A 26294-nucleotide genomic window follows, 5' to 3' on the forward strand; every position below is an offset into this window, starting at 1 on the left:
AAGATGTCTCACAAAAAACAAGGAAATATAAAACATGGTTTAAAATCAAGAAAAGTGTGCATCAGGGTGTATTCTTTCACCATACTTAATCAATCCGTATGCTCAGCAAATAATCTTAAGAAGCTATAGAAGCAACAAAGCCCACATGGAAGAAGCACACCAGCCTGTGTGATCACGAGGTGCGCAAGGGATCAGTTATCAGGCATCAAAGAACAAAAAACTTTATTATTATGTGCTCACCTTCCCGATATGATTGCTGAAGACAAATGGGTACATAAGCAAATGTGAAGAAAGCTGATGGTGCCCGGAACTATAAATGATATAGTGACTGGGGTATTAAAGGCTTGAAAGTAAACAAGCAGCCATCTAGCTCAGAAGCAACAAAGCACATATGGAAGAAGTATATAACAGCCTGTTGTTGAACATGGTGTTGAAGGGATCAGTATCAGGCATCAAAGAACAAAAAAATCAAATCATTGTGAATGAGGGGGGAGTTCAGATTGGGGACCCAAAGCTCATCTGGACATCCCCTTACAGAAGTCTCAGGGAGGAGACAAGCCAGTCAGGGTACTGTGTAGCATTGGTGAAACATACAATTTTCCTCTAGTTACTAAATGGTACCCCACCCCCACCCCACCCATTATCATGATCCCAATTCTACCTTACGTTATCTGGCTGAACCAGAGGAAGTACACTGGTACAGATAGGAACTGGAAACACAGGGAATACAGGACAGATGATCCCTTCAGGACCAGTGCTGAGAGCAGAAATACCAGAAGGGTGGGGGGAGGGTGGGGTAGAAAGGGGAAACTGATTACAAGGATCTACATATAACCTCCTCCCTGGGGGACGGACAACAGAAAAGTGGGTGAAGGGAGACGTCAGACAGTGTAAGATAGGACAAAATAAATAATAATAATTTATAACTTATCAAGGGTCCATGAGGGAGTTGGTAGGGGGGAGGGAGAGGGAAAAAATGAGGATTCGATACCTAGGGCTCAAGCAGAAAGCAAATGTTTTGAGAAGGATGATGGCAACAAATGTACAAATGTGCTTGACACAATGGATGTATCCATGGATTATAAAAAGAGTTCTACGATCCTCCAATAAAATGATTTAAAAAGATGCTGTAGTATATTAAAAATAACAGCACCAAGAGGAAGCTTATTAACAACCTGCAATATACAAATGACACAACTTTGCTTGCAGATCAAGATCAAGGATCGCAGCCTTTAGTAAGAACTGCAACTCAATGTCAAAAAAAAAAAAATCAAAACCCTCACAACTGGACCAACAAGAAATAACTTGATTAATAGGGAAAAGATTGAAGTTGTTATGGGTTTTATCTTGCTTGGATCCACAATCTATGGTTATGCTGGGACCCTCTAGGGTTTCCCATATGGGTGCCAATAAATTTCTTCCCTTTTGCTTAAAAAAAATTTTTTTTAAGTACCATGGACTGCCAGAAGAACAAACAAAACATTTATTGAAAGTAATACAGCCAGAATGCTCCTCAGAGGTGAGGATAAAAAAAAATGAGGATGTCAGAGACTTTGTCTCATGTATTTTGGACACGTTATCAAGAGAAGAACAGTCCTTGAAAAAGAGGTACCCATGCTTGTTAAAGAAGTTCAGTGAAAAAGAGAAACTTCAGTGAAATGGCTACAGACACAATGGCTACAACAATGGACATAACCATGGTAAGGCTGTGCAGGGCTGGGCAGTGTTATTCATAGGGTCTGTTCTGTTGTACACATGGTCACTATGAGTTTATGAGTCAGAATGGATTGAATGGTGACCAACAGCAGCAGCATTCACGGAAACACTCTAAATTTACCAGGTTGCTTTGTAAGAACTTCTTTGAAGCAACACATTTGGGCTAAACTTAAAAATCAGAATTAGTAGTCATAGTGCTGTAATCAGATCCAAATTAAATGGTTGCTGGAGAAGTGGGGTTGGAGAGTTACTGCAAGATCAAATAGTTAAATTCAAATAGTTGTGTAACTTCTCATTTAGCAGTTTTAAAAAATATTTTATCAAGATTTGGATGGAATTTTATGGAAACATAAAATTGGTTTTCCATCTAACAATTTATACATATTTATACATACTTTGTTTTGTAGCACTGATTGCAATTCAAAGTAATGGCACTATTTCCACTTCTTAACGTGTTTATTGCTTCCTAGTGTCCTTTTTTCCTGCCCATTACAGCTTTCTCAGCTCTATTGTTGGGCAAATGCTGCCCCTTTGATTTCCTATGGTTGATTATTCTAAGGAATGAGTGAATCTCTCCTGGTGTTATAGTTCACCTTGTATGCTGGTATACTGCTTGGATTAAAGTTGAGCAAGTTGGGTGGAAACATATATATGTTATATAAATAAACATATGAGCACAAAGTTAATAATTAATGTTTGGTATCTGTAATTAGTATGGCACATAGTAAAGTCTAAATAACTACTGCCCTTCATTTTTGGTTACAGCATGGGGAAAGATGATAAGATGGCACTCTACACTTTCAAAAGTAGTAAAATTAAACCATTGACAAAACTAGAATGAAAAATCTGAGTCCTGATTAGAATTTTTTTTATCTGAAGTTCCAAGACAGAACACCTAAGGAAACTATTAATACATTCTTGGATTCCATAACATCTGAAATTGCTTTCAAAATACTGTGTTTATATGCATGTATTTAGAGAAAGAATCCAAAACTCTCTAAAGAGTTAAAAAAATTTTAACATAATTCTCAAAATTAGTATGAGATAAGTAATAAAATTCTACCATTACAGATTCAGGAAACTGAAATTTATAGAGGATAACAATCTTACTAAGATCACAAAGAAATTGACAAAGTATTAAAGATTTTCTTTAAAATACATATATGTTGCTGCTAGTGCTAGTTAGGCAATTTTGACTCATAGCCACCCCACTTGAAACAAAACTGCCTCATAAAGCTTTCTAAAATATCTTTATGACAGCATATCACCAGGTCTTTAATTTAGAAGAACCACTGGGGCAGTTCCAAACACCAACTTTTTTTGTATGATTTTTAAATTATTTTATTGGGGGCCTCATACAACTCCTACCACAATCCATACATGCATCAATTGTGTAAAGCACATCCACACATTCATTGCCATCATCATTTTCAAAGCATTTGCTTTCCAGCCAAGCCCCTGGCATGAGGCCTCTTTTTTTTCCCCCTCCCTCCCCGCTCCCTCCTGAGCACTTGATAATTCATAAATTATTATTTTGTCTTAGCTTGCCCTGTCCGATGTCTCCCTTCACTCCCTTTTCTGCTGTCTGTCCCCAGGGGAGGAGGTCACATGTAGATCCTTGTAATCGGTTCCCTCTTTCCAACCCACTCTCCCTCTACCCTCCCAGTATCACCACCCACACCCCTGGTCCTGAAGGTATCCTCCGCCCTGGATTCCCTGTGCCTCCAGCTCCTATCTGCACCACTGTACATCCTCTGGTCTAGCCAGACTTACAAGATAGAATTTGGATCATGATAGTGGCCGTGGGGGGGGGGGGGTGAGGGAGCATTTAGGAACAAGAGGAAAGCTATATTCTTCAATGCTACATCGCACCCTGACTGACTCATCTGCTCCCATAGACCCCTCTGCAAGAGGATCTCCAGTGGCCGACAAATGGGCTTTGGGTCTCCACTCTGCACGTCCCCCTTCATTCACTATGGTAAGATTTTTTTTTTGTTCTGATGATGCCTTATATCTGATCCCTTCAACACCTCGTGATCGCACAGGCTGGTGTGCTTCTTCCATGTGGGCTTTGTTGCTTCTGAGCTAGATGGCCGCTTGTTTACCTTCAAGCCTTTAAGACCCCAGACACTATCTCTTTTGATAGCCGGGCACCATCAGCCTTCTTCGCCACATTTGCTTATGCACCCGTTTGTCCTCAGCGATTGTATCATGGAGGTGTGCACCCAATGATATGATTTTTTGTTCTTTGATGCCTGATAACTGATCCCTTCGGAACCACGTGATCAGGCAGGCTGGTGTGTTCTTCCATGTGGGCTTTGTTGCTTCTGAGCTAGATGACCACTTGTTTATCTTCAAGCCTTTAAGACCCCAAATTCTATATCTTTTGATAGCTGGGCACCACCAGCTTTCTTCCCCACATTTTCTTATTCACCCACTTTGTCTTCAGTGGTTGTGTAGGGAGTCAAAAACTTTTTTGAACAAAACAAAAAAACAAGTTTTTATTTTGATGTATGGGGACAGAAGCCAAATTCAGGGGAAAGTATGCAATTTTATTTTGTAGCATGTAAATAATTATTGTTTATTTTTAACAGTTTAAATGTTAAACATATAAATCAAGATATATAGCTTTTAACAAGTGTTGGGAGCTACTCTAAAAATTTTGCATATACTCACTTAATCTTTACAACATTTCTGTGAGATAGATATTATCTCCATTGTATAGATAACAGGTAAAATAATTTGCCTAAAATCATACAATAGTAAACTACAAAGTTAAGATTCTGACTTTAAAATCTGTGGTATTTGCTATGCTATAATACTATTTCTCAAGTAATTTAATCTATGGAAAAATTAAAATGCGGTCATTTTAAGGAATTAAATAAAAAATGAAAGGATGGAATAAAAAATAATGTGTTTATTATATTTTAGCACATATAAAATGAGAGCAATAGGAGAGTATAATTTGATTTTTATTCATGTATATTATATATTTACTGTTGGGTGTTTGACTCATAGCGACCCCATGTAACAGAACAAAATCTGTCCCATCGAGTCTTCTAGAACGAGGAGCTTTATGAAGCTGATCCCCAGGGCTTTGTCCCACAGAGCAGGTGGGTAGATTCACACCTTTAACTTTTCAGTGAGCCACAGAGCGCTTAACCGCTGTGCTACCCCGATGTATTACCCGAGGGTCAATGGCAATATCACGTGTCTATATCTGATATAGTCAATTGTCCCCTAATGTATTTTTATTTTTAAACGTTTTATTAGGGACTCATACAACTCTTAACACAATCCATACATACATCAATTGTGGAAAGCACATCCGCACATTCACTGCCCTCATCATTTTCAAAGCATTTGCTCTCCACTTAAGCCCTTTGCATCAGGTCCCCTTTTTTATCTCCTCCCTCCCCGCTTCCCCCTCCCTCATGAGCCCTTGATAATTTATAAATTATTATTTTGTCATATCTTGCCCTCTCCGACATCTTCCTTTACCCAGTCTTCTGTTGTCCATCCCCCAGGGAGGTCACATGTAGATCCTTGTAATCGGTTCCCTCTTTCCAACCCACTCTCCCTCTACCCTCCCAGTATCACCACTCACACTCCTGGTCCTGAAGGTATCACCTGCCCTGGATTCCCTGTGCCTCCAGCTCGTATCTGCACCAGTGTCCATCCTCTGGTCTAGCCAGACTTACAAGATAGAATTTGGATCATGATAGTGGCCGTGGGGGGGGGGGGTGAGGGAGCATTTAGGAACTAGAGAAAAGCTGTATTCTTCATCGGTGCTACATTGTACCCTAACTGACTCATCTCCTCCCCTAGGCCCCTCTGCAAGGGGATCTCCAATGGCCGACAAATGGGCTTTGGGTCTCCACTCTGCAATTCCCCCTTCATTCACTATGGTAAGATTTTTTTTGTTCTGATGCTGCCTTATATTTGATCCCTTTGACACATCGTGATCGCACAGGCTGGTGTGTTTCTTCCATGTGGGCTTTGTTGCTTCTGAGCTACATGGTCAGCATCATAGAATGCCAATTTAATAAAGGAAAGTATTCTTGCATTGAGTGAGCCCAATGTCCTTCCGCCACCTTAATACTAAACCTATAAATGTAGGCACATAGATCTATTTCCCCATCCTCATATATATATTTGCATAGGTACATGTCTTTGTCTAGACCTCTATTAGAATTTGATTTGCATGCTACTTTCACATGCACAGGAGCCCTGGTGACTACACCAGGTTGTCCATTGGGCTGCAAACCATAAGTCTGTTTGAAACTATCAATGTGCTCACACCAAAGCAGAAAGATGAGATTTTCTATTCTGTAAAGTGTGACAGTCTTCTATAGTCATAGTGGCAGTTCCATCCTACCCTATAAGGTCACTATAAGTTGACATCAACTCAATGGTAGTGAGTTTGGTTTGTGCGGTTCACATGCAGAACTTCATTTGATTGTTATGAGTATTGAGTTATATGTGTATAAAAGGCATGAGCTATTTATCCTGAACCTTTAAAGATGAATGAGCTGACATTCCGGTTAATCTCACTATTCATTATTACCTGAACTTTCTTGCCTCTAGGATTTCCAGTTCATGGCATTCCTCAATTTATAATATCTCTCTTCTGTATCTAGTAAAAATTCAAGAAACCTTCAAGACCCTTATCAGATGTGACTTACTTAGTAAGATAGCTCTTACACGGCACCTCCAGGCAGAATTAATGTATCTCTTCTCTGTTATCCCTTTATGTGCTTCATATCAGTTTTTCAGCACAGGAGTCATCTCCACTATTTGTCAACTAGTTAGTTCCCTATATAAACATTAAACTCCTGATGGAATGGGCTCCCACATTCAGAGTCACAGAAACTGAATCTCTACTACTAATGTAGAAAAAGGATGAAACCAAAATCTAGCATTCCAGCTAGTTTTAAAAGAACATGAATGTTGGTATCTTTACAACTTAAGAACTGTGCCTCAAGGCATTATTCCAAACATTTTAAAAGATAATCCCTGTATAGTGCTTGGAAAAGTGTCTAGTCAGACAATCTTAAGACAGTGACTCCTGTTAGCTACTCAAACCAAAAAGTTCACTGCTATAGTAAATGCTTACGCATAGCAATCAGAGGACTAGGTAGAACTGCACCCCTTGTGGATCTCTGAGACCCCCAACTCCTTAAAGGAGAATTCACCCCACCCGTTTCTCCTATAGAGAAGCTGGTGGTTTTGAACTATTAATCTTGCATATCACAGGCCAACTTGTTACCACTATGCAACCAGGGTTCCCTTGTTAGCCACTAGACACTCAAATATATTGTTACACTAAGTTTTATGTGTATTTCTTTCAGGTGCCAAGTATAATCCAGTAGCCCGAGGCGGACTATGAAAACATTTGCATCTCCAAATTGGAGCAATGTAGGCTTCAATATTTTGTGATACTTCTGGAAAAGGAAAGAAAAGGCAGTAAGTTAAAAACTAAAGGAATTGCATGGGGACTTTTGGCAAATATGAAACGAATCTAAATCACAATTTAAGCAGTGAGGATGGCTTACTAAATGTTCAGTTTATTTAACACCTAGCTTAAAAAAAAAACCTTTAAACTTTATTCTTACATTGAGTACATAAATCCCTAAGTCAAACTCATTTGAAAGAGTGCCTAAAACTTGCTTGATGATTTAAATAAAAACTAAGTTGAGGGCTTATAGGAACCCTTGTGACATAGTGAATTATGTACTTGGCTGCTAGCTACAAGATCAGCAGTTCAAGCCCCCTAGCCACTCTGGGAAAAAAGATGAGGCTGTCTGATTCCGTAAAGATCTACAGTCGTGGAAACCCCGCAGAACAGTCCTACTCTTTCCTATAGGGTTTCTAAGAGTTAAAATTGTCTTGATAGTGAGTTACAGATGAAAGAAATTGTATAATTAAGAATTTATTGTCATGTAAGTTTATGATCTCAAACATATTGAGAAATATCTCTATGGCATTCCAGAATCCTACATTTCATACTTCTATACCCTTGTCAGCCCATGAGACACATTACTCTTAGAATATCATGAATTTAAAGAACGGTATTTTATCAACATTCAACAGCTCGAGGAAATAGAAGTCAAAATTTTTGTTTCTACTTTGTCTTTTGTCACACAGTAAGTTTAAATGGTGCAATTCATTGACAACTCTATATTATCAAACCAAGGGAAGGTAGTTTAAAATAAATGTATTAAAGGGTTTTTAAACACTAGAAAAGCAACAGTTGCTCACTTGTTTGTTCAGATACAACTTACTTTCATAACAGTGCAATAAAGCTAGCTAACAAATGTTTTGACAAAGGGTAAACTAATTAAACATGCTAAAAGGTAAACGGTTGGTTTACAGTCAAACCAAGTTCTCACTTTTGTTTTATTTTGTTTTAATGTGTTCCATTTGGCTGCTTTAAAAATGAAGTTAAAATAAAAAATGAAATTGAGCATAATCAGCCTTTAATATTTATACCCGCAACAAATGATAAAAATTCCCAATTATAGGTTAACACTAGGTTTAGGGGACGAATAGTTTGGGGTTTTATTAATTAAAAGATCATTTTATTGGGAGCTCTTACGGTGCTTATAACAATCCATACATCAATTGTATCAAGCATATTTTCTAAACATTTTACTTTCTATTGAGCCCGTTGGTATCAGTTTCTCTTTATTCCCTCCCCACTCCCACCCTCATGACCCCTGGATAAATTACTACTATTTTCATATCTTAAACCGACCACTGTCTTCCTTCCCCCATGGTTTCTATTGTTCGTTCCCCCTACCTCCAGGGGGTGGGGGGGTTGTTATGTGTCCATCACTGCGATAGGTTCTCTCTTTCCCTCCTCTCCCCACCCTCCTGGTATTGCTACTCCCATTCCTGTTCCTGGATTCCATGTGTGTTGTGAGCTCTTATCTTTACCTGTTTACATGCTCCAGTCTAGCCCATAGTGAAAGGCAGGGCTAGGGTCATGATAATGGGGAGGATGAGGAAGCCTCAAGGAACCAGAGGAATATTGTGTGTTTAATCGGTGCTATACTGTGAGCCCCGGTTGATTCATCCCTTCCTTGTGACCCTTCTGAGAGGGGAGAGGAACGCATAGTTTTGATGTATTTTGATTTCCTCAATGAAAATTACAGAAACCATTTACAGTTACCTCTTACTATTATGCTGACTCTTATCCAGTTAGGTAAATAACCAAATTAATTTTCTTCTAAGCCTTCCAATGTAGAAGTTTTCTGTGTGGTAGGTATAACGATCTCCACGAATAAGTGTCAATTTGACATGAACATAAACTGAATATTAATCCCAGTAAATAATTTCATTCATGATAGCATTACTTCAGTAAATAAAATATAAACATTCAAAAAATTCTTAGAATGTAAACATTAAAAAAAAGAAAGTAGGCATCAAATGCAAAGATAAACAGTACAGATGAGATTTTTATACGGACTGACCCAAGCAAACATACAATATGATGAATCCAGTATTTCAAATGTATAATGTTATATATTACAAGTTTTATCTATATAGTATCAAAGTTTCATTTATAAGTTGATAAAGTATAATTATGTTTTTAAATAAGCTAGTTTTTAAAGAAAATATATGGTTTCATTCAAGTGTCAAATATTAAATTCCACTCAGCCAATAATCTTTCAGTCTTTTTCCTATTGAGCACTCCTGGATCCTTCCTATCATAAATCCAACATTCTGAAAAGATCTATATTAGTAATTCATTTTTCAAGTTATTTGCTATTGACTATTAGAAGTCCTTGGGACTACCACTAACAACTGTGTCATAAGTAAGTGAACCATAGGATCGCAGTGAAATCTGGGTTGGTTCATCAATTTTTTTTCATCTCCCCAAATGAAACACTTTATCTACAGATCTACCTACTATTATAAGCAAACAAAAAAAAGTTTTCTTTGGAGAAATTTACATGTTTGACTTAGCTCAACATAAAATTCTGTGGTGGACAATGGAGGGAAGCATTAAGAGTGAGCTTTAGATTCAGAAAGTCTAGAAGTTATTATTCAAGTTCTATCTTATCAACTTTAGGCAAATCACATCAACTCTTTAAGACTCAAGTTTTCTCAGCAGAAAAATGCAGGTTTTCATACATATAATTTAATTCTTAACAATCTGCATTTAAATATGTAAAAATGCACGTATAACATGTTAACTTCTTTCTTATCTTGTTCTCTAGTATTTAAAATTCTCCTGTACAATTGGATAGTTGACATTTTTGAATTGCAAAATGGCATCATCCAGAGCCATTTCCTCAGACATTGAGTCTGCATGCTATATAAATAACTGCAGTCTCATAATCCTGATATTCAGATCTCAGATCACAGATCAGTTTTATAACTAAAATTTAAATATGGAAAAACAATGTGAGACACTCTCCCAGCAGTGGTCCCACTGCTTATTAGCTCTTGGAACATGGGGACAAACTGAAGAAAGACCACCACGGGCCAGGATCCAACCTTCAGAGGACTCCAGAGAACATTCAACGCTGTCGGTGAGTTTGGGATTTGGAAAAAAACCACTGACCGTTGACTGTACCTTGAGGTCCTTACAGACAACACAGAAGACACGGAAGCAGAAGAGGAGTTTGTACCTTCACATGTTTCATGGGATCACCCAAAAAGTCCTAGTGCCTTTCCCTCAAAGATGGTCCCGTGAATTTTTTAAAAGCCACATTCTATTTTTCTTGTGCTTTGAATGATTTATTGTAGTTTTGGCCAACAAGTGATTTTTTAACAAGATAAGGATAGCTGCATTATAGCTAACATATTTAAGTGTCCCCTAGAAATAGGTCGGTCTGGTGGTAAAGATGATATACAAAGGAGAAGTGGGAGAAGAAAGAGGTTTCACTTTAGAGTAAAATGAAATTTATGTATTTTATTCCCATATCACCTCAAAATTTTAACTGGAGGAAGGGAAAGATGTAATAACCAAAAATCTGCCCAACATCTGCACAGCTCTCCATCACATTCCTCCTCCAGTTACAGCTCATCTGGTTACGTTTTCAGAGCAGCTACAGTCTGACAGCAGATATTGCCTCACCATTTCCAACCCCCTCCCTGCTTACTTACCATATAGACTCGTATGTAAGTCGAGTCTTTCAGCACATTTTTAATGCAGTTTTTGCGGTAAAATTAGGTGCCTCGGCTGATATTCGGGTCAGTTTATACTCGAGTATATACGGTAAATGGTTGTTAAATTCAAGTAAAGAGCTAATTCTAGATTCAGATCTAGGATTAATCTTGGCTTAATTCTCTAGCTATGTGACCTTAGCCAAGTGTAAGAATTTCAGTTTTCTCATGTATAAAATGAGGATTTAAAAAAAGGTGCCAAATATGTTATGGAATTATGAAATTCAATGAGGTAATATTTAAAGTATGTGGTACAATTCCTAGCATATAGTAAATGCTCAAAATACATTAACTACTATTACTTTTAACCCCAAAAATAATATGTGCCAATTTAGCCTCAAAAAAACAACAACACTCATACAGAGCTACAAGTTGCTTGCTTTCTCAGAAACTCCTTCCTGAACCATAGTTTTTGCCACTTTTAAGAACCTTTACCTCTAGCGTTAATGTGATCTGTTATTGTGTGGGTCCTCAATCCTATAGATGTTGGGTCCCTAAAGGAGAACCCAGATACAGACCTCAAAGAATTGATGTAGAAAAGAAGAGCCAGGAGTTGGGGAAAGCAAAGGCAACTCCACCAACTAGAAATACTGATGGCTGCACTCAACATTCATTGCTGTCGGTGGGTTTGAATCTGAAATCAGCTCACTGATCAATGAATGCAAATTGCGGACCAAACAACCCAAAGAACAAGAGCAGTTATCAGAGTGCATCTGCCTAGTTCCCAGAGAGAGCTGCCAATCTTGATTATGCTGGCTAAAGCCTCGCTTGCCTATTTCTTCCGCCTATCATGAAATGTTCTAAATTTTAAGTGATATTTTATAGGGAGATAAAGTATACACCTTGGTCTTCTCACATTAATTTTGGAATTATGAAATTGATTTTGGACTTATGGACCTGATGTTTCCATAATCTTTAAATTAAAAAAAAATCACGTGTTCATGACTTAAAAGTTGGAATATAAAAATATATAAAGTATAAAACTTATATCTCTTTATTCATCATCTGCAACTCATTTCCCCAGTAGATACCTTCATTAATTTTTTTCCTACCTTAGAGGCTTCTATCCATACACATTCAAATAGACATATACTTATATTTTGATATTTTGAAAGGCCAAAAGAAAATTAAAATTATTTATTCTATAAAAAGTTATCTATTCTATAACCTAAAGAGCCCTGGTAGTACAGTGTGTTATGGGTTGGGCTACTAAATGCAAGGTTAGCTGTTCAATACCACCAGCTGCTCTGGAGGAGAAAAATGAGACTTTCTACTCCTGTAAAGATTTACAGTCTCAGAAACCCATAGAGGAAATTCAACTCTGTCCTAAAGGGTCACTATGAATCAGAATTGACTTCATGGCAATGAGTTTGGTTTTGTTCTACAATCTGCTACCACTACAAACGTTAGACGTTTTTCGTTCTTTTACGTGTCCTGGTGATTACTGTTGAGATGTACTCAAATATTTTTTATTCATCAAAACAATGAGGGACTCACGCTGCCCTTTGACAATCAAATTCCTCAAACGAGAATAACACCTAAAGGATGTTAGGAGAAATATAACAATTTTCTTAACAAAAAATAAAATGCATAAACTTTCTGAATGCTCTTAACATGAAATGAGCAATTAAATCTTTCAAAGTAATGAAAGGGAAATAGGGCCTTACTCATAATTTATTATACAGTTAAGCCTGATACAAACAGAGATTCTCATCCATAGCAAAAGTCAAACTAAATAAGGCAATGAGTCCTGTCACCTTAGCCTTCCAAATTTTTGAAAAGGGAAGGAAAGTGCAGATATAGGAAGACAAACACTAAAAAGAGAAATCAAAGGTTTTAAAAGATAATTCAGGGAAAATGTACAGTTCAGGCCAGTGTTTCCAAAACCCAATTGTGAACCAGACATCACTGGAGATTGTTTTTTAAAATACAGAGTCTTGAGTCATATCATAGAACAGAGGCAGGGTTCCAGATTCTTTATCTTATCATAACAAGCACACCAGGTAAGGGTGGTTACATAGGCATGTTTAAAGAAGATAATGAATTAACAAGATTAAAGTCAGGTAACTGTACCATCCCAGTCTTTACAGAAAGAGTCTCCCTTCCTCTCATACTGCTAGACACATAGAAGGTTATTCTTATTTTGCGGTTTTTCAGGATGAAATGCACACTAGCCAATTTTCAACCACAAAGTATTTCCAAGGTTTTTAAAAAACATTGAAAGAAAAACATACACGAACAAGCATGTCATATATGTTTGCTGCAGTCTTTTAAATATACCAGTGGAATAATTATTTATTCTACCATCAAAATCCTATGTAATTTCTCTTTAATAAATCTAGGTTGCATAGAAATAACACTTATGTTTAAATGTGTTTTCTGCAGGTGAGGGTATGCCAAAGTAAGTAAAAAAGTATTGCTACTAGGGTTCCAGTTCATACATGCATATGTGTTTAAATGTATCTCTGCAATCATCAGATGGATGCAAACAAGTTCTCTCAGTTAATACTCGTGTCCTAGTCTCTCATCAGGAGTGACCTTTTAAAAAAAAGATAATCTTTGTACCATGGGAAAAAACAATATTGAGATCAGGACTAATATCTAATTTTAAACAAAACTCTTAAGTACACATCTTCCCAAATTTTCAGCAAGTTCATGGGAATCCTGCTCCATGAGACAATCTTCAGATAGATGAAATGCTTTTTAAAAGGTTGGGAATAAGGAAGAGAGATAAGCCAGTCAGGGTGCAGAATGGCACCAAAGAAACATACAAATTCCCTCTAGTTCTTAATGCTTCCTACCCGCCCCTACTATCATGATCCCAATTCTACCTTACAAATCCAGCTAGACCAGAGCATGTACACGGGTACAGGTTAAGACCTGGAAACACAGGGAATCCAGGACAGATAAACCCCTCAGGACCAATAATGAGAGCAGCAATATCAGGAGGGGAATGGGAAGGTGGGGGTAGAAAGGGGAACCGATCACAATCATCTGCCTATAACTCCCTCCCGCGGGGGGATGAACAATAGAAAAGTGGGTGAAAGGAGACATTAGTTAGTTTAAGACATGAAAAAAAATTATAAATTATCAAGGGTGACAGAGAGAGGGAAGGCGGGGTAGGGAAGGGAAAAAATGAGGAGCTGATACCAAGGGATCAGGTAGAAAGAAAATGTTTTGAAAATGATAATGGCAGCAAAGCACAAATGTGCTTGACAGAATGTGTGTGTGTGTGTGTGTGTGTGTGTGTGTGTGTGTGTGTGTGTGTATGTATTGTGAAAAGAGCTGTAGGAGCCCCCATTAAAACGACTGAAAAAAAAAAAAAGGTTGGGAAGTTGTACCAAGAGAGGGAAGACTGTCATCCTAGATAAATGAAGAAACTGCGATTGAAACTCAGAAGTTAATGGAAAAAACTGTAGAGTTATCACTGATAACTATTGATGGTGGGATCTCACCTGGTTCTCTATTTTAGGTGAGCATCTTGGTTCAATGTGTGCCAAAAATGTTGCACAAAGAACAGTTAGCTGAGTTATTTTTCCATCAGTATTTCAAGCAGGAATAAAATAAATAATTTTTATATAGAGATAATTTTACAGAATCATAACCAGAAATGAATCCTGGATTTACCAATATGTTCCAGAGAGAAAGCTCTAAACAAAATAGCTGGACCAGTTCAATTCAAGGCAGAGAGGTCAGATCAGAAGGACTAGGGGACTCCAGGGGAATAATTCTAATATATCTTTTTCAAAGGACACAGGGTGATCATGGGGGCTGATGAGGGTGTTCTAAGATATTTGAAAGTTGCATTGGTGAGAAAAGGCCAGGAAATTTGCATAGAGAAATCTGTTTCTCTCACAATGTATCTACTCGTTCTTGGTAGGTAGGCAAGGGTTGCCTAGGAGCATTTCATCACCTCCACCCTACAGTTCAGATCTTGTCCCTTCAAATTTCTTTTTGTTTCTAAAATTCAGTATTAAAAGAACACAATGGAAATTGATTGTGGTAACAATTGTACGCTGCTGCTTGACGTGACTGAACAATGGAATGATATATGTATTAACTTCCAATTAATAAATTAAAAAACAAGCAAACATGATGTAAATAAAAAAGAACCATTTTCTTCCGGGAAGGGCTAGAGTGAATGAAAACATCACCTTCAGAAATGTATAGACCTAGGTGGAGCATATCTCAAGAAATAACTGCTTCATATTTTGATATTTTTGCTTAATTAAGGTTTCTACAATTGTATAGCAATCTTTCAAAATTTAACTTTGTAAATAAATACAGAGAAAATATTTGGCATGTATAGGGCACAAGAGAATAGTTCACAGACTGTTAGGGAGCCCTGGAGAAGTGTATAAGAAAGGCAAAAGAACAAATTCACAGATGAGATTGTGAGCTAGGTAGAAAACTTAGACTAAATGCAACAGAGTGCCATTTTAAGTGATTTCCAAAAAGAAGTAATTAAAGCAAGAGTTTGGGGAACTTTACCAACCAGATAATGTGGGAGAAAGGAAAAAACTGAAGAAAAATCTATTGGAAAATTAATTGGGAGAGAAACAGATGCAACAGGAGTGAAGAGAATCAATAAGGAGGGCATTTGAGCCTTTACTTTTGGCTATTATATTTCACAGTAAAAATGTTTTAGTACGAAGTGCTCCCGTGTAAATAAAAAGAGGAAATGGCAAAAAAAATGTTTTAGTACAAAATAGTCACTAGAAAATTCTTTAAACAAGAAAATTAAAGTATATTTCTGAGGCTGCCGCTTGGGTTCTGGATGCCGCCTTGGAAGCGGGAGCGGTCATACCCCCTTGTCTCGCCACTACCAATCAATAAAGACTCCAAGCCACACGTCAAAAAGAAAACTAAAGTATACCAGGTGACTCCCTCCTATCATTCTGTATAGTGTATGCTCTCTCAGCTATTTCAGAGATATGCATATTGGTTGTTAGAGAAAATAGCATCACAAGTTGTATGTGATGTAACTTTTGTAACCTTTTCCATTTAAAACATTGTGGTCATCTTTTCAGGTAAACAAACTAGATCTACCTTCCAAGGAACTGGTTCAAAAAGATAATGTGGAGTCAAGGTTCATGCCAAACTCTTATGGCTGGGAGAAGGGAGTCTAGTTTTGCAGTAAGAAAGAAATGGGCAGTTTTAAATTAGTTCATTTTTAAATGTGCATCAAAAGAGAGGATGCACATGTGTGATTCAAGAGCATGGAGCTGAGTGGTTAGGATCAAAAAGGCAACAAATAACAAATAGTTATTGAATATATACTATATGCAATACAACAGAAGCCAGAAGATATGAATATATATATATATATGGAGAGAAGGACAGACAAAATAATAATTACAAATGTGAAAAATTTTTAAAAAGAAGTTCTAGGGGAGTTAATAACAGGAGCCAGTCCAGTTCAATGGTTCAAGGGTGAGAAGAGTCAGGAAACTTCCTTGAAATGACAGTTAAGTGAAGACTTGGTAGGGTAAATATAATTACCTCAGTGGAGTAGGCGCGAGGTACGCATCCCAATACCAAAGAGTGAACAATGTGTGCACAGTCTAAAGCAACATGCTGCTTTCACAAAACTGAAAATATGGTTAAAGCACAAAGATGATGAAGAGGAGGTCAGGAGACCTGGCCAGAGAAAAAGGCAAAAAAGACTGTCATAATATAATAATAGCTTTTGAATCCTAAGAATACGTGGAAAGTACTTTACACAGGGCCTGAGACCAAAATGCTAACATTTGTGTGCGTGTGCACACATGTGTGTGTACAAGTACACGTGCAGGTACCTAAGTACACACATGCACAAGTGTGCACTGGCTAATAGGAAGTTTAAAAAACCCCTGAAAGCTGAAACATTCTTGAAACAAAAATGTTAATATTTATAATCTCTTAGTTGTAGAACTAAAATTACAGGTGCTTTTTATGATTATTGTTCATAAGTCTCATAAGAATACGCTCAAGGATTCAGCAATAAGCATTACTATTTCAACTAAGAAAAAAACTATTCTAAAAGCATGCCTGTGCCCTAATCCCCACTTTTTTTTTTAAGCAAAGATTTCTTCTAGGAATTACCTATCTTTGACCGAAAAGCAGGAGAATAATCCAGTGGAAAAGGAAGGAAAGTCCACTACTTTTATAAAGAAAGCTCTGTGGAAACGTACCACAGCTGTGGGGATGACAGACAGCAATGGGCTGCAGGTCCAATGGTGGAGATGGTCACTTTGGAGGGCAGAAACATCCTCCTCTGAAAATGAAGCTGACAAAGGAAATTCCAGTCTACTCTTGTTCCTTTCACAGGCTGTACCTCAAAAGGCCTTGTGATATCCTGAGCACAGGACCTGGCATAAAGCAGAAACTCAATAAATGTTTGTCAAATGAATTTTTGTTGTTGTTGTTGCCTATGATTTCTGGGACAATTATAACTTAGGAAGTGGTCTGCTCCTTGAGCCAACTAAAGGATATCTTCAGTCATCTGTGCCATATTTGAATATCATAAGTATAACTGCAAAAACTACCAGATCTGAGGACAAGTCTACTTGATAATACTTGCTACTGAACCCATGAACTTATACTGAAGCCCAGATAAAGTTCCCGTTCTGTTCTTTAGACTAAATCTCCTGAAAACAAATATCAAAATCACATGCTCTTTTCTCTTCTCTTTTTGATTAAAAAAAAAAACAAAACAGCTAGGGTAAAAGAATATAGATGGTTTGTGATATGGAGCAGAAAACCTTAAGTTCTGTTCTGCCATGTGATGGTTTTATGCTCTGAGACAAGTCATTTACCAAGAGTACCTTAAAAAAACAAATCCACTGCCATGAAGTTAAATTCTAATACATAGAGACCCAAAAGGGTAGAGAGTAACTACACCATTCAGGTTTCTAAAGTTGTAATCCTTACAGAAGGAGATTACCACATCTTTCTCCCATAGAGCTGCTGGTGGGACTAGATGTTGTTTCTTTCAGATAAAAAAAAATTTTTTAAGGCTTTTTTCTACATGTGTCATAAACCTATTGTGAAATTTCTGTGAGTCAGTTTTGACCCTGCATACAACAGAACGGAACACTGCCTGGTCATGTGCCATCTTCACAATTTTCATTATGTTTGAGCCCATTATTGAAGTGTACATCCTTTGAGGTGAAAAAAAAAGGAATTAAAAGGTAACAAAAATATAATCTTTACTTTTCAACATAAGCTACATACATCATTGTGAGCGATGATACCAACCCTGTAATAAATCCCTAAAGAACTGAGGGTCCTGAGAATTTAGCCATGTCAATGCAGTCTTTTTTTTTTCTTTTGTAACTGGCATTTTATTGGTTGTTTTGAGATCAGTACAGAGACATTATGAACAATTTGTACACAATCCTTAATGCATGTACCAAAATCCTAAAATGTCATTTAGATAAAATAGGTTTTTAAATTCCAGTGACTTTCCAGCTTTAAATTTAGAGGCAAATATTTTAAAAGATTATCAAGTACTATTATCTTCAAATGTTGGTAAACTGTTACATTGTAAGTCCCACTAATTCACAATTCAATGTCACACATACTACACACTTGAATGTTCAATCCTTCACAGCATGTAACAAAGTTCTCAGGAACACGAACTACCATGATCAAAGGTGTTACAGAATGCACAGTTCTGACAAGAGCCATGATGATGGAATGGTTTTCAGACACAATTCTATTAAGAAAATAAATGTGGAAACAAAATTTTAAGTGCTCAAGTCATACAGATGCATGACAGTGACTCCAAATTTCCATTAAGTATGTTTTGTATTAGGGATACAAACGTCCCCCCCCATCCCATGGAATGTTATGTTGACACCCAAGACAGTCAAATCTTCCCACAATTCAACATCTCACTACCAGTAAAAGATTTAACATCTTTAAAAAAGCATTTACACACACACACACGCACACACTAAAAAAGCATTTACACTTTAAAAAATGGGCTGAATTGGGATTTCCTTCTTAAAAATGTTTCTAGTGTTACTAAAAAACTTGCATTTACAAAATAATTAATAAAAATATTCCTCTGGAATGTACAAGGAGGGAGGTAACAGAGCACACTGATAAGACATGATAAACATTAATCATACTTGGCTTCTTTTTTTCCCCCCCGCTTCAGAGGCTGGACTCTCCCCGTTTTTCATTGCTCCATTTTCAGCAGGTAAATCTTTAGCTTCTTGGTCAGCTACTTCAGCCTCTTTTCCCTTTGCTCCTCTTTTCCCTTTTGCTTGCACTTTTTTGTCCGAAGATGTATCCTTCTTGGTGCTTTGACTTCCTCTCCACTTGTGCAGGCACAGGTGTCGCTGACAATCTTGCCGATCTCCTCTTCAGCTCCTCCTTCACTGACCCTCTTGGGCCCAGCTGACCTTCCTTTTAGGCATCTTGGCTACAAGGAGGGTGCTTGTAAGATGCCTTAGGACCGAGGGGCACTAGAGCCTTCTCGAAGCTGGATTGCCTGGCGGGCCACTTTGCCCGCTGCCCTAGCTGCTAGGACCCCAGGCGGACCGTCAATGCAGTCTTTTATACATTATTAACCAAAGAAAAATGGGTACTCTTTGAAGTATTGTTTGTTTGGGTTTGGTTTTGGTAAAGACTAGAAAACGAAAAAGAAGTCTGAAGGCCTCAAATCAGGACTGTAAGAGGTTATCTGGTGATTTCCCATAGAAATTCGGTCAAAATTGTCATTGTTTGATGTGAGGAATGAATAGATATATTATCATAGTAGAGAAAGACTCTCTGGTGAGGCTTTTCCCAAGTGATAATCTGAGTTTTGGCTAAATTTCTCAAAATCCTCTCATGTTATAACCCCTCCCTGGGGGACGGACAACAAAAAAGTGGGTGAAGGGAGACGTCGGACAGTGTAAGATATGACAATAATAATTTATAAATTATCAAGGGCTCATGAAGGAGGGGAAAAAATGAGCTAATACCAAAGGCTCAAGTAGAACGCTAATGTTTTGAGGATGAGGGCAACAAATGGACCAATGTGCTTGACAAAATGGACGTATGTATGGATTGTGATAAGCATTATATGAGCCTCCAATAAAATGATTTAAAACAAAAACACTCTCATGTTAAGCTGATGTTTGGCCCTCCAGAAAGTCAAAAAGCAAAATATCTGAGTATCTTTAAAAGACTGTTGCCATGGCCTTTGTTCTTGACTAGTCTGTTTTTGCTTTGACTAGGCTACTTACACCTCTCGGTAGACATTGCTTTGGAGAATTGTACTGGTAAAGCCCTATCTTAACTTCTGTTACAATTTCTTTTAAGAAATGCTTCAGGGTCTTGATCACATTGTTTAGCGTTTCTAATGAAAGCTCTCCTCTTATCTCAGCTGATCTAGGTACAATAGTTTCCATACCTATTAAGCAGAAAGTCTGCTAAACTTTTTCAGTCAAAATTGTGTAACCAAGCCAGTTGAGATGTCGGTGATGTTGGTTATTGCTGTTAACTGTCCAATACTCTTCAATAAGGGCACTAATAAAATAGTTTCCTTACAAATTTATGTGGATGAGCTGTGTGTTAGGGTTCTCTAGAGAGACAAAACCAGATTGCTAATAATTTTAGATATATACATATATATAAAGATAGATGGATATATAACACAAGAAATAAACTGTTAAATTATAAACAGATAGCTAGACATATAATACAAGAAATGAACAGTTAAATTGTAAAGCCGTACAAATGGCTCAGTGCAACTCACTCCCTAGAGAGTTGTGAGACACTGGCAGTCCTTCAAGGCTTGAGGACTATCCCAGCACAGGCAGCAAACAGCAAGGCAGGTCACCAACTGTCAGCCAGGTCATCAACAGTCAGTCCCCAGCTCAAGAGATGTAAATTCCAATCATGTCGTCTTAAAGGGACCTCAACTTACAGCGACACCGTCCACAGGCTAGGCATCCCACAGGTAGTGTAGCCTGTAAATTGAGGCACAGAACAAGCAAAACAGCCCTACACTGGTCCAATGACCAAAGAGCAAGAGACAAGGGGAGGCTCACCGAGCTATTTATCTCTCCGCCCTTCAATTAATCCCACTTGTGTTTATCGGCCAGGCTGGCACAATAAACTATCTCAAGCTGCCACTATGACTTTTATCTTTACCGTCCTCTCAGGTCTTCTTAAAATGAGTTATCCATTTATAAACTGCTAAATTTCTGTGGGGCAATATCCCCATAAGCTTTTTGTAAAGATCAAGCTTCACCATAAATTTGGTGTTTGTTCTTGATTCATTATCAGAATTCTTGTTGTTCTGATAGGGGATCTTTGGTATCTCTTAATGTTCTTAGGGCCTCAAATTAAATCCTGTTCAGATTGTTAACAAGTTAGAATGAGTTCACTCTGTTGAAAACAAAAAAAAACCCGATTGAAATCCATGCAGTTTTTAATAATACATATTTCCTTTGAACTTTAGACATTCTCATGTGTATAATCAAATAATGTATTGTTAAGGTTATTTATTCTTGCACAAATGCATTTCAAATAAGTGGTGCTTAAATATACAGATCAGTGGTTTTCAACCTTCCTATTGCCACGACCCTTTAATACTGGTTCCTCCTGTTGTGGTAACCCCCAACCATGAAATTGTTTTTGTTGCTACGTCATAACTGCAATTTTGCTACTGTTATGAATCAGGCGAACCCCATGAGAAGGTCATTTGACTTCCAGAGAGGTTGCGGCCCACAAGTTGAGAAACATTGACATAGATGGTTGCAGACAAGTTCTCTAAGTAACACACTTGTCTTAAGTATTGTTAGGGTTCCTTACACAAAAAAGGAAAAGGTTCACTTTTTTCCACCATATTGGAGCCTGTGGAGGTGAGTGATCCTTCAGTTGCTGAAAATTTGGGGGCCGGATGGGAACAGGACTTCTAAAAGGCAAGTGTCTGGAAGGCTGTGGTCCAAGGCCATTTTTGCTGGCTATAAACAGGGTCTGTGGAACCAGAAGGAGCACACAGCTCTTCTTAAAATTGAAGGTGTTTACGCCCGAGATGAAACAGAATTTTATTGAGGCAAGAGATGTGCTTATGTGTACAAAGCAAAGAACAACACCGCGACTCCTGGCGGCAAACCTAACAAAACCAGAATCATCTGGGGAAAGGTAACTCATAGCCATGGAAACAATGGGATGGTTCAAGCCAAATTCGGAAGCAACCTGCCTGCTAAGGCTATTGGACCCAGAATCCGTGTGATGCTGTATCCCTCAAGGATTTACACTTAAAAGTAAAGAAATAAAGCTGTACATTTGTTTAAAAAGAAAGAAAAAGGTTTAATTTCAACAGTGGCTTCTAGGGGTATCTGCTGGGCGAGTTCAATTCAAGGCAGAGAGGGAAGATCTGTAGTAAAACATTTGCCATTTCAACTATTTTTGTGTATAATTCAGCTGTATTGCAATCACTACCATCCATTTTCAAATGCTTTTTATTAGCCAAAGTTAGGACTCCCTTCAGCAATAATGCTCACTCCATCCTACCCTTAGCCTCTAGCACCAAACAATATTTTTGTCTCTTTGCTTATTTTAGGTATTCATGTAACCCACTCACAGAATTGGAAAAATAGGATCTTATATTTGTCACTTTGTTTTTTTACCTTCAGCATGTTTCAAGGTTCATCATTTGAGCATAATTTGCTCAAAGTTTGTGCATGTATCAGAACATTTTTCTTTATGAATATTACATTCTATGTATATATCACATTTGTTTATCCATTCATTTGTTGATTGACATTTGAAATGTTTCTATCTTTTGGTTATTATTAGTAATACTGAAGTGAACACTGATGTACAAGTACCTGTTTGAGCTCTTGCTCTGAAGTGTCTTCCATATGTGCCTAGAAGTTGAACTGGTGGGTCATATGGTAATGTTATGCTTAACTTTCTAAAAACCCACCATATTATTTTCAAAAAGCAGGGTCCTTACCATTTTACATTCCTACTAGTAATATCTTCATCAAGACTTGTTGCTTTCATTCAATTTTTTTCTGTTAATAGTTATTTTCAGACACACACACATACACAATTCTCAAACTCACTATCATCAAGTTGATTCTAACTCACAGTAAGGAGGGACTTGTGGGTTTGAACCACTGGCCTTGTGATAAGGAGATTAGAGCATAACCTACCATGCCACCAGAACACCTGTAGTAGAGATGAATTGATATCTCACCATGGCTTTGATTTGCATATACCTACAATCAAGATCCATTGATAATGTTTGGCATCTGGAGTGCAAAGGTGGAAGCAAGAGAAATGAACAGTAGTTGGAAAATTGGTGTTGGTGATAGAAAGGAAGTTGGAGACTAAATGATAAAATTTTGCAAGAATACATATGTTCTTAACACAATGGATATATGTATGGATTGTGATAAGAACTGTACGAGCCCCCAATAAAATTTTTTAAATTAATTTTAAAATTTTGCAAGAAACAGAACAAATCCAGAAATACATATGGTCGCCAACTAAAAAGGAGGAGAAAGGGAAAAAAAAGAAATGGGTAGCAGGGAAATAGGGCACTAATCCACCCAAGGGGAGAGTATTGTTGATATCTCCACAGGGAAAGGGGGACCAGACTTCAACCTGGTGTTCCAAGATGTGAATGCAACATGCCAGCATGGAGTAGGGAAAAAGCCCCAATCCCAACTACATGGACACCTGCCCCTCCCCCCAGAAGAATTAATTTCAGAGGACAAGACTGAAGCTGCAGCTCAGGAAAGAGACATGCCTGAACAGAGCACACGGGAGCAAATGAAGGGGGAACGAAGAGAGAGTGGAGCACATCCTAGTCCACCAAGCCTTGACAATGATATTCCTGCTCAGAGCAGCCAATCCACAGAGAAGACCATATGGCCAGCCCCACTGTAAGACATGACATCCCTCACTGACCCATAGCCCTACAAGTGACAACACTGGAGACACTGTGGGAATTGTGCCTAATCTGATCCTTCCACACCAAGGCAAAACACTAGGGTGTGCAACAGAACGGCAAGGGGAACAGAGCAACGAAGTCCCCAGGGAATACCAAAAATAGACTTTGGGGCCAGGGTTTGGCACCCCATCAGACTCCACCAGAAAACACTCCTAAAGATCAACAAACAGTCCTTGAGCTAACTACAAGCTTTTTTGTTGTTGTTGTGGGGTTTTGTCATTGATGTTTTGTTTTCTTTTGTTGCTTTGTTTTGCTTTCTTTTTTTGTGTGCATATTATCTCTACAGGTCTGTTTACATACGATAGGCTGGATGAACAATCTGGAGGAGAAAACAATGGGACCGACAGTTCTGGAGGGACATGGGAGAAGGGGAGGTGGGGGGAAAGGAAGTGGTGTTAACAAACCCAGGGACAAGGGAACAACAAGTGATCCAAATCGGTGGTGAGGAAAGTGTAGGAGGCCTAGTAGGGCGTGATCAAGGGTAATGTAACCAAGAGGAATTACTGAAACCCAAGTGAAGACTGAGTATGATAGTGGGACAAGAGGAAAGTCAAAGGAAATAAAGGAAAGAGCTAGGAGGCAAAGGGCATTTATAGAGTTCTAAATAAAGGCATGTACATATGTAAATATATATATGAGAAAGGGGAAATTTGTGTGCAAATACTTACAGGTTTAGTATTAAGCTAGCAGATGGACATTGGGCCTCCAATCAAGTACTTGCTCAATGAAAGAATACTTTGTTCTATTAAACTGGCATTCCCCAATGCTTACCTTCCTGACACGATTACTGAAGAAAAACTGGGTGCATAAGCAAATGTGGTGAAGAAAGCTGATGGAGTCCGGCTATTAAAAGATATAGCATCTGGGGTCTTAAAGACCTTAAGTTTTTTCTGGTGCTGACGACTGTTCAGCAATCATGCTTCTTCGCAAACGATCTCCTTCAATCCTCTCCCGAAGAGAAGAGAAAACACAAGAAGAAGCACCTGGTACAGAGCCCCAATACCTACTTCATGGATGTCAAATGCCCAGGCTGCTATAAAACCACGACAGTCTTCAGCCATGCACAAACAGTAGTTTTTTGTGTTGGCTGCTCTACTGTCCTCTGCCAGTCTACAAGATGGAAACCAAGGTTCACAGAAGGATGCTCCTACAAACAGAAGCAGCACTAAAAAACCCTGAGTCAAGATGAATGGGAAGCCATTCTAAAAAACCCATTTTGGATTAAAAAAAAAAAAGACTTGAAATTAAACAAGCAGCCATCTAGCTCAGAAGCAATAAAGCTAGTATGGAAGAAGCACACCAGAGTGTGTGATCATGAGGTGCCAAAGGGATCAGTTATCAGGCATCAAAAAGCAAAAAAAAATCTTATCATGCGTGCTCACTCACCTCCTTGATATAACCGCTGAAGACAAATGGGGGCATAAGCAAATATGGTAATGAAAGCTGATGGTGCCTGGCTATCAAAAGATATAGTGTCTGTGGTCTTAAAGGCTTGAAGGCAAAAAAGCAGCCATCTAGCTCAGAAGCAACAAAGCCCACATGAAAGAAGCACACCATCCTGTGTGACCAGGAGGTGTCGAAGGGATCAGGAATCAGCCATCAAAGAACAAAAAAATCATATCATTGTGAATGAGGGGGAGTGCAGAGTGGGGACCCAAAGACCATCTATAGGCCACTGGACACCCCTTTATGGAAGGGTTGTAGGGAGGAGACAAGCCAGTCAGGGTGCAGTGTAGCAATGATGAATCATACAACTTTCCTCTATTTCCTAAATGCTTCCACCCACCCACTATCATGATCAAATTCTACCTTACAAATTTGGCTAGGCCAGAGGATGTACACTGGTACACATAGGAACTGGAAACACAGGGAATCCAGGACGGATTATCCCTTCAGTACCAGTGGTGTGAGTGGCGATACTCTGAGGGTGGAGGGAGGGTGGGGTAGAAACGGGGAACCGATTATAAGGATCTACTTCTAACTTCCTCCCTGGGAGACAGATAACAGAAAAGTGGGTGAAGGGAGATGTCGGACAGTGGAAGATATGACAAAACACTAACAACATAAATTACCAAGGGCTCATGACGGATGGGGAAGCAGGGAGGGAGGGGGGAAATGAGGAGCTGATGTTATGGGTTTACGTGGAGAGCAAATGTTTTGAGAATGATGAGGGTAACAAATGTACAAATGTGCTTTATACAATTGATGTATGTATGGATTGTGATAAGAGTTGTATGAGCCCCCAATAAAATGATTAAAAAAAATTTTTTGCAAGAAACTTCTTCATCACAAATACCATTTTCAACAACCACCCTTGGATGTCTCCAGATGGAATACACTAAAATCAAATTGACTACATCAGTAGGAAAAGTGATGGACAAGCTTAGTAACAGCAGCTAAAACCAGACCAGGGGAAGCCTGGGAAACAACAGACCACCAGTTGCTCATGTGT

At 38.3% G+C, this 26294-nt stretch overlaps 1 protein-coding gene, 1 long non-coding RNA gene and 1 pseudogene across 3 annotated transcripts in view; 2 read left to right on the forward strand and 1 right to left on the reverse strand.

Moving 5' to 3' along the window:
* LOC142457981 (uncharacterized) overlaps nt 1–17187 on the forward strand; it is a 48278-nt gene extending 31091 nt beyond the window's left edge. The window contains exons 2-6 of the long non-coding RNA XR_012786399.1: nt 3615–3694; nt 4735–4829; nt 5545–5624; nt 7068–7182; nt 16955–17187. This is a non-coding gene — a long non-coding RNA (uncharacterized LOC142457981). The remainder of the gene's footprint in view (nt 1–3614; nt 3695–4734; nt 4830–5544; nt 5625–7067; nt 7183–16954) is intronic.
* NR6A1 (nuclear receptor subfamily 6 group A member 1) overlaps nt 1–26294 on the reverse strand; it is a 230614-nt gene that overhangs the window by 146955 nt on the left and 57365 nt on the right. The gene's annotated exons all lie outside the window — the stretch shown is intronic.
* Nucleotides 20343–22140, forward strand: LOC142460190 (large ribosomal subunit protein eL33 pseudogene; annotated as a pseudogene).

The sequence above is a fragment of the Tenrec ecaudatus genome, chromosome 10, assembly GCF_050624435.1.
Source record: "Tenrec ecaudatus isolate mTenEca1 chromosome 10, mTenEca1.hap1, whole genome shotgun sequence".
NCBI lineage: Eukaryota > Metazoa > Chordata > Mammalia > Afrosoricida > Tenrecidae > Tenrec > Tenrec ecaudatus.